The sequence below is a fragment of the Bubalus bubalis genome, chromosome 1 (genome assembly GCF_019923935.1).
Source record: "Bubalus bubalis isolate 160015118507 breed Murrah chromosome 1, NDDB_SH_1, whole genome shotgun sequence".
Taxonomy (NCBI): Eukaryota; Metazoa; Chordata; class Mammalia; order Artiodactyla; family Bovidae; genus Bubalus; species Bubalus bubalis.
Window position 1 is genome coordinate 29,346,130 of NC_059157.1, and position 10,054 is coordinate 29,356,183.

Consider the following 10,054-nt stretch of genomic DNA (forward strand, 5'->3'; position numbering starts at 1 on the left):
TGTGACCTCATGGATGTAGCCCGCCAGGCTCCTCTGTCCATAGGATTTCCCAGGCAATAATACTGGTGTGGGTTGCCGTTTTCTTTTCAAGGGATCTTTCCCACCCAGGGATCGAATTCGTGTCTCCTGCATTGGCAGGCAGATTCTTTACCACTGAGCCACCTGGGAAGACCGCTTTAAATACAAAGATACTGTCAATAAGGCCAACAGAAAAGTTCCTACTCTTTCAAGTCCCAGCCTTGAAGGTAGTTTGTCTCTGAGGTGTGTTTGCAGGTATCCTCTCTGTTACGGGCTGAACTGTGTTCCCCACAAAGATATGATGTAGTCCTAACTCTGTGTGTGTATGTAACCTTATCTGGAGATATTAATAGGATCTTTACAGATAAAATCAACATAAGACAAGGTCATTAGCATGGGCTCTAATCCAATACCCTTAAGAAGAGAGATCTCTGAACACAAACACACAAGGAGAACATCATGTAATAACAGAGGCAGAGGCTGGCGTGAGGCAGCTGTAAGCCCAGGGGCATCAATCTTTGAAGGCCAGGGCCTGGAAGTTAGGAAGAGGCAAGGAAGACCCTTCCCTACAGGTTTCAGAGGGGGCTTGGCTCCACTGGCATCTGTTATCAGACTTCTAGTTTCCAGAACTGTGATAGGAAACATTTCTATTGTTTTAAATCACCCAGTTTGCAGGACTTCCCTGGTGGTCCACCTTGCAATGAAGGGTGAAAGTGAAAGTCGCTCAGTTGTGTCCTGCTCTTTGCAACCTCATGGGCTATGCAGTCTATGGAATTCTCCAGGCCAGAATACTGGGGTGGGGAGCCATTCCCTTCTCCAGGGGATCTTCTTCCTAACCCAGGGATTGAATTTAGGTCTCCCACATTGCAGGCAAATTCTTTACCAGCTGAGCCACCAGGGTACGTGGGTTCAGTCCTTGGTTGGGGAGTTAGGATCCTGCATGCCATAGAGCAACTAAGCCCATGTGCCACAACTTCTGAAGCCCACGTGCTCTGGAGCCCATGCAACTACTGAGCCCATGCACCACAACTAGAGAATCCATGCATCGCAATGAAAAGATCCCACACGCTGCAACTAAGACCTGACACAGCCAAAATAAATAAATAAATATTAAAAATTAAAAAAAAAATCACCCAGTTTGTGACACTTTGTTATAACAGCCCTGCTGCTGCTGCTGCTGCTAAGTCACTTCAGTCGTATCCGACTCTGTGCGACCCCATAGACAGCAGCCCACCAGGCTCCCCCATCCCTGGGATTCTCCAGGCAAGAACACTGGAGTGGGTTGCCATTTCCTTCTCCAACACATGAAAGTGAAAAGTGAAAGTGAAGTCGTTCCGTTGTGTCCGACTCTTCGTGACCCCATGGACTGCAGCCTACCAGGCTCCTCAGTCCATGGGATTTTCCAGGCAAGAGTACTGGAGTGGGGTGCCATTGCCTTCTCCAATAACAGCCCTAAGGAACAAATACACTATTGGGGTAGTAATTAATATTTGGGATGCTTCATGATCATAGGATCTTTCTGGTACCTCTATGAAAGTCTTCAGTGGGTGTGCTGCTGCTGTGCTAAGTCGCTTCGGTCGGGTCTGACTCTGTGCGACCCCATAGACGGCAGCCCACCAGGCTCCTCTGTCCCTGGGATTCTCCAGGCAAGAATACTGGTGAGGGTTGCCATTTCCTTCCCCACTGCATGCAGTCATGCTAAGTCTCTTCAGTCATGTCCGACTCTGTACGACTCTATGGATAGCAGCCCTCCAGGCTCCTCTGTCCACGGGATTCTCCAGGCAAGAATATTGGAGTGGGTTGCCATTTTATTCTCCTCAGTGGGTGTATTGGCTCTAAAAAGCTAGCTACAAATTAAGATAATTATCATAATTGTCTAAAAAAATTGACAGGGAGGATGACAGAATATATAAAAAGGACAGAAAAAAAAATACCATGGTGGTTTAAACAGTGGATGTAAGAACCTTCTGGTCAGCCCGCTTTATGAAGAAGGCACAATGGATAAATGATTGATCCTTTTGTTTGAAGGTCCTTTGAAAACGACGGATAATTGCAAACATGACAAACAATTCTACAGAAGACACTAGGTCTTTTATACCCATTGTTCATCTGTCAGCAGTCTTTCAGACAGACATTAGAGGCTACCCAGCTTTTCTGTTAATTACCAGTTGCATGTCATTCTTAAAACATGAGCCCCGGGTGATGTGCCATGATGGCCTGGCTCTGCAGAGTAGAGAAATGAGAGTAAATGCAGCAAATCATCCTTTCTAATTTTGACAGTGTTGATCTTGGATAGACTTTATTTGAAATGTCAAAGCTGTGTTTTATGTAATAAACTTCTCCTGCTTAAGTTGTTTAATTAATTGGTTTTCTGATGTGTATAATGATGCTTGACTACATCACTGAGAAAGTATTAGGAAGTGATGATCATGTTGCTATGTAGAGATATTATGTTTTGGAAACCTGAAAGTTAAAACAACCTGAGGAATTAATCTGTTTAGGGATTTATATTGTCTCAGTATGACACCACGGTCAAGATTCTATAAAGAAAAATACAACCAAATCTGATTTTATAAAAGAAACAACTAAACTTCTGGGCAAGGAAAGGCATTTGTTGGTTCGACAAACATTTAGCTTAGCACCTGGGTGGAGACGGTACGGTATGGAAGCCTTTGGGGCTAGACTTTCTAGTTCACACTGTCTCTGCTACTGGCCAATACCCATGGCTCTCTGTTCCTTAGTTTCCTCACCTGTAATCCCATGGTGATAACGGTTTCTATCTGAAATAGTGGGACTTGGAGAGTTACATTAATTGACACATGCTTGGGATGTGATATGATCCCACAGCATAAGCTCTCAGTAGATGTTGGTTTTTCATCACATGTGATACCAAGTCACACTGAGAGGATCCTCTTTATCTCAGCACAGATGAAGCCCAGGGCTCAGGCAGCAGCGCCTGCAGCTGCATTGCCCTCCTGCGGAGCACAGGAAATCTGTACGTGTGGTGGGGCTGCCAGGCTCAAGGGCTTTAGGTCTCACCAGCAGGTCTCCGTCCACTTCAAGGGTCTGCATGTCCAAGTTTGTGCTTAAAGTGAACTGGGAGGTAAACAGCAGCCCTGTGCCTGAGAGTTTGATTTGGTATAAAGCCTCAGTTTTAGCACATAATAACTGTGTGCAAGACTAATGAAAGGGAGCAAGAACCTGTGGAGTCCTCCTGGGTATAAATCCTTTCTGTGTTTGTAGGGAAAGGTTTCTTCAGCCTCCTAGAACTTCCCAGAGTTCCAAAAGGCAAATTCCAGCCCCTGCTAATCAAGGAAGTAGATGGGGAGACAGTGGAAACAGAGTTTAATTTTCCAGGCTCCAAAATCACTGCAGATGGTGACTGCAGCCATGAAATTAAAAGACGCTTGCTCCTTGGAAGAAAAGCTATGACCAACCTAGACAGCATATTCAAAAGCAGAGACATTATTTTGCCAACAAAAGTCCATCTAGTCAAGGCTATGGTTTTTCCAGTAGTCATGTATGGATGTGAGAGTTGGTCCATAAAGAAAGCTGAGTGCCAAAGAATTGATGCTTTTGAACTGTGGTGTTGGAAAAGGCTCTTGAGAGTCCCTTGGATAGCAAGGATATCCAACCAGTCCATCCTAAAGGAAATGAGTCCCAAATATTCATTGGAAGGACTGATGCTGAAGCTGAAACTCCAATACTTTAGCCACCTGATGCAAAGAGTTGACTCATCTGAAAAGACCCTGATGCTGGGAAAGATTGAAGGTGGGAGAAGGGGACGACAGGGGATGAGACGGTTGGATGGCATTACTGACTCAATGGACGTGAGTTTGAGCAAGCTCCAGGAGTTGATGGTGGACAGGGAGGCCAGGCGTGCTGCAGTCCATGGGGTCCCAAAGAGTCAGACAGACTGAACTGAACTGAACTGAATCAAGGAAGTGAAGGAATTTGGAAACAAAGGAGGAACAATCAAGAAACAATGGTGCAGCGATTAAAGCAGGGTCCAGGGTCCTCCTCAAAGAACACACAGACCAATACCTTTGAGTTCTTCTGAAAGAACTAAGATCTCCACCTACGTGGAGGATGGAAACTTCCAGCTGAGTCCTGGAACATCTCTTTTATCTTGCAATCAACCAAAGAGAAGAAAGTCACACATCCTGTAGCCCTCACCCTAAGCCTATAAAAACATTTCGCTGAAAACCATTGAGGGGTTTGAGATTTTTTGAACACGAGCCACTCATTCTCCTTGCTTGGCCATTCAGTAAACCTCTCTATGCTCCAAACTCTGCCCTTTCAGATTTTTTGGCCTCACTGTGTATTAAGCACATGAACGTCTGTTCCATGACACTTGTCAGTCTTGCAAAAGACTGATAAATTGAAATCTTAAAACATTTGCAGAACCAAGGTAATTGCTGGGGGGTGGGAGGGGGAGGATAAATCCCTGAATCTTCATGAAAAACATTTCACAAACCAAGATGCTCCAGAAGAGGAATAGAGAGGAAACTGAAGAACTGGTTAACAGTTCTCTAAAAAAAGTTTGCAACTGTAAAAGAGGAAGAAAATTATTTTTTTCTCTACACCTTAGGTTCATTGGCTGGGCCCTAAATAAAAGACTGATAAAAATAAGATTAACAAGAGTAAAGTTAAGAAGCTTCCCAGTAAGGAAATAATATTTGTACTATTTTTCTGTAACACCAGCCAAGATAATGCATCAGCAAGAGAAATTGAAAGCGTCTGATAAAATATTGGTAACAAATACTTATGTACAAAGAATTCACGAAAGCCTAGCTCTCCACTTGAAGCAGAGCATATGGCAGTTGACACTGGAACAGATCAAACCACTGGCTGGGATTACAAAGCACATACTGATCCAGAGGAGGAAAGTCACCCGTAGCAGAGGTTTTCAGCTGGAGTTCATCCCCTGTGGACAGACACTCCAAGATGAAGACAGTAGTAGGAGGATAAGAGGAGAGGCTGAGCCCTGCCCAGATGAGATAGAGACCACATATTCTTCATTCTCAAGGTCAAGGGGAGCTTCCTGCCTACACTTGTACAGAAAGGCTCGGTGGAGGTCAAAAAGAGTGTGCTGATGTCAACCTACCCATGGGCCTCTTCCCTGGAATCCATCTTGGCTAAGAGATGCACGCCCAGATGGGAGGACCCTGAGCTAAACCAAACAGACTCAGAACAAGGCCAAGCAAAGTGACTGGTCAGAGGAAACACAGAAGAAATGCCCCATGTAAGAGATTCAAAGTACCACGAGGGCATGACTCCCTGCCTCTGCTCTGTGTGCCTGCTCACAGGGACTCTTGTTCCTCCTAATAAACACTTGACTTATTTCACTGCTTTCCGTTGCATTGTGGGAATTCATTTCCACAAAGCTGACGGGCCAGGGGCCTTGTCATTGGCCCCCTGGTCAGCGCTCTCACTCTGAGGCCTCATTCCATCTCTGGTCAAGAATCAAAATGCTGCTTCAAGCCGCTGCAGGCTGGAGTGACTTGAGATCCAGAAGACAAGGGAAAAGGACTTTACGTTTCTAGGGGCAGCAAAGTGTGGGACAGTAAAAACATGGGGAGAGTAATGGAAGATCGGCTGCTTAGTGAGGTTTGTTACTGTTGACCTTTTCATGGTGCCATCTTATCTCTTCCTGCTCCTGGTTCGGGAGGTTGGCAGGGAGGTGGTTGGTGGTGGGGGTTCGCCTTCACATGGGGATTTCTGTTCTGCTTTCATGCAGATGGTGGGGGGTGGGGTTCACTTTCACATGAGAATTTCTGTTCTGCTTTCATGCAGATGGTGGTGGTGGGGATAGGGATGCAGATTGCTCATCCTGGTTGTCCTTTTTCTCAATTGCTGTCAGCTCAAAATGACCCTTATGCCAATGTCACACATTTTGGAGTGGTATACAAAGCACGATGGGCATAAAATATTCTTACCTTTGACTTATAACACTTTAAATATTTAAAGTTCAGTAGATTATAAAGGACACGATGCTTATAGTTCTGACTTTTAAAGTACAGCAAGAAAAGGCCACTGTGAGAAAAACTGGTTTTAAAAAGCACAGAGATAATTCATATGATAAATTTAAACAGTTATCAAAAACGACAGCACTGTTGGGGACTGACTCATCAGTTTTCCAGGAATACAGTCAAGGACCCTCTCTCTTTGGACTCCTCCAGTGGTCATTTCTTTGTTGTTATGGTAACTGGCCATAAGCTTTCCCTGGTTGCTTAAAGCCCTGTGGCCAATGAGCACACAAGGAAAAGCGGAAGATTAAGAAGGGCGTCACAGAAAGGTGAGTTCAAGAAAAGTTTTGAATATTTTATTGATTTAGTTTTTAATTTGGCAATGTTACACGGCATGTGGGATCTTAGTTTCCCAACCAGGGATGGAATCTGAGGGCCCTGCATTGGAAGCTTGGAGTCTTAACCACTGGACCACCAGGGAAGTTCCAATATCTCCTTTTTTTAAAAAAGATAATTTCTCATATAGCATGGACAAAATGTCATAGTGTGTTAATTACTGTCCAAGCTGTATATAAATAAATTTGCCTTTAAGAGACTTATAAATATTATAAAAAATAATTACACACACACACACACACACACACACACACACACTAGATTAGGGCTTCCCAGGTCGCTCTGGTAAAGAATTGTCCTGCAATGCAGGAGACACAGGAGATGAGGGTTCGATCCCTGGGTCAGGAAGATCCCCTAGAAGAGGGCATGGCAACCCATTCCAGTATTCTTGCCTGGAGAACCCCATGTTCAGAGGGGCTCGACAGGCTATACTCCACAGGGTTGCAAAGAGTCAGACAGGACTGAAGTGACTGAGCACGGATGCATGCATACATTAGATAATAATAAACTATAATAATATATAATTGGGTTGTTTGCACTTTTGTGCCTTTGATTGTTGTGATGTAATGAATCTGCTAATATCCCTTTGAGATCCTGAACAGTAACTCTTTTGGATTGCTGACCTGAAACAAATGCCAGATATTTCTCCAGCAAAAATGAGCTAATTTGGGATCAGCATAGAATTGCAATTGGGGGTCCATAACCAGTGTGAGCCACGTGCAAGTTCCCACACAGCAAGAGAAGGAGACCATCTCTCTAGGGAGGAAAAAAACCCAGCGAATTAAGGAGAGCTGTAGTAAACAGAGTCCCTGACTTTTCATTGGCTGGGTCCTTGCCAGAAAAGTCTTTCTTCTTCCTGTTTGGCTCAGCTAGCCTCAAGGGTATGAGAGCGCCCTCTTCTGGTCTCTGTTTATTAATGTTTTACAGGATAAATACCCATAAGTGGGATTGCAGGATCATTTGATACTTGCAGTTTTTTGAGGAATTTCCGTATTATTTTCCATAGCAACTGCACCAGTGTGCAAGGGTTCCAGTTTCTCCACAACCTCACCAACATGTGCTGTCTTTTGGTTTTTTCAATAAAATCCATTTCAACAGATGTGAGATGATATCACATTGCGGCTTTGATCTGCAATTCCCTGATGCTGAGCATCTATCCATATATCTGTTGGCCTCATCTTACACCATACACAATAATCAACTCAAATGGATGAAAAACTTAAATATTTAAGACCTGAAACTGTAAACCTACTAGACGAGAATACAGGGGAAACCCTTCAAGACCTTGGTATTGGCAATGATTTCACAGATATGACCCCCAAAGCACAAACAACAAAAGCAAAAATGGACGAGTGGGACTACACCAAATGAAACAGCTTCTGCACGGCAATGAATACAATGGAAAGAGTAAAGAGCAACCTACAGAATGGGAGAAAACATTTGTAAGCCGTATATCTGATAACAGGTTGTGATATTGTGATTTATAATATGTGTTTGGCCTTTGTTCATTTCTGGCACGGAGCTAAAACCCTTGAAATTCTTTCAGTGAGAAGAGCAATGGGAGCAGCTTTTGTTATAATATTTGGTTTCTTGATCTCAGTTCCTGAAACACTCAGAACCATAAAAGTGAAGCTTGGTGTCTTCACTTTTCACCACAACTGGTGAAAGTCCCTTTCCACCACAACTGGCTTTAACTTAATGAGATGACGTGGAAAGAACCTAAGGATGGGGGCTGGGTGTCAGCAGGGCTGAGCATATGATTAGAGGTTTGGAAATTTCAGTCGCACCCCCACATTCTGGGGAGGAGGGGACTGACACTGAATTCAGCCACCAGTGGCCAATGATTTAATCAATCTTGCCCATGTAATGGTAGAAGGCAATGGCAACCCCCTCCAGTACTCTTGCCTGGAAAATCCCATGGATGGAGGAGCCTGGTAGGCTGCAGTCCATGGGGTCGCTAAGAGTTGGACACGACTGGGTGACTTCACTTTCACTTTTCATTTTCAGGCATTGGAGGAGGAAATGGCAACCCACTCCAGTGTTCTTGCCTGGAGAATCCCAGGGACGGTGGGGCCTCGTGGGCTGCCATCTATGGGGTCGCACCGAGTCGGACACGACTGAAGCGACTTAGCAGCAGCAGCCCATGTAATGAAACCTCCATAAAATCCCCAAAGTATGAGGGTTAGAGGGCTTCTGGGTTGGCAAACACCTGTAGATTCAGGGAGAATGGCTGAACTCCAGGAGGGCATGGAAACTCCACACCCTTTCCCCATACCTTGCCCTGAGCATCTTTTCCATCTGCCTTTTCCTGAGTTATATCCTTTTATAATAAACAGGTAATCTAGTAAGTAAAATATTTCTCTGAGTTCTGCAAGCCACTCTAGCAAATTAATGGAACCCAAGGAGTTGGTACCAGGAACTCTAATCCAATCAGGTGATGACTTTGGTGTGATTTTGTCTGAAGTTGGCGGGGGGTGGGGGGGTGGGGGGGGTGCAGTCTTGTAGGAATGAGCCCTCAACCTTTGGGGTCTGAGGCTCTCTCCAGGTAGATAGTGTCAGAATTGAGTTGAGTTACAGGACACCCAGCTTGTGTCAAAGGACTGCTTGGTTGTGTGAGAACTCACTCACACCACCACACATTAAAACTGGTTTTAGAAACTTTTGGAAATTAATTTCTCAAATATATAAGGAACTACGATTCAATAGCAAAAGAAAAAAAAAGCCCAATAACCTGATTTCTAAAATGGGCTAAGGGACTTCCCAGGTGGGCTAGTGATTGAGAATCTGCCAGCCAATGCAGGGGACACAGATTCAATCCCTGGTCCGGGAAGATCCTGCATGCCCTGGGCAACTAAACCTATGGACCACAACTACTGGAGCCTGTGGGAAGCCACTGCAAAGAGAAACCTGCAGGCTGGAACTAGAGAGTGGCCCCCGCTTGCCACAACTAGAGAAAGCAATGATGACCCAGCCCCCAATACATAAATAAACAAAAATGAATGATAAAAAGAACCTATTCAAAAGACTAACCAGAACTTCTGTTTCCTAACCTCAGTCCTGGACCATCCCTGAAATACCACCTTCCCTCTGTAGACTCTGCTATCCTGTCCAGAACTCGCCTGGTGTCCCCTAGGAAGTGTGGATCTGGTGGTGGGCAGGGGTGTTCCTCTCTCTTCAGGGCGAGGATTGATCTTGAGAGCACACGCCCTTTAAGGCCAGGGAACGTTGTGAGCTGCCAGAGATAAGTTACATCAGGAGAGGCTGCAGAATCACTGTTATCAGGAAGTCTAGAGGGATCCTCTGTTTCTCACCACTGCTTAGGTAACCGGGTCTCTCTGAGGAAGGACGATCTCATTTGACCCAGTGTTTATCCCAGTCAAGGCTGCTTCACACCAAAACAACCCCAGCAGAACAGCTCTTTAAATCCCCCTGCACCGAAGGGTTATCTTCAGCAAATGAGTGGAGAAAAGTCTCTGATCTGAGAGTCCCCTCTGAGGCCACAGCCAAGACAAAGCCCTTTCTTCGACCAGGGCTTTGGGTTTGTACAGATGCCTGCATCAGTAACAATGGGTCCTACGGTTGTTCCCTCCTGTGACTCCTCCCAGGCATTCCTGGTGTTTAGGAGCCTGAGCCCTACCTGTCCAAGAGTACTTGATCTAAGATAAAGTTCT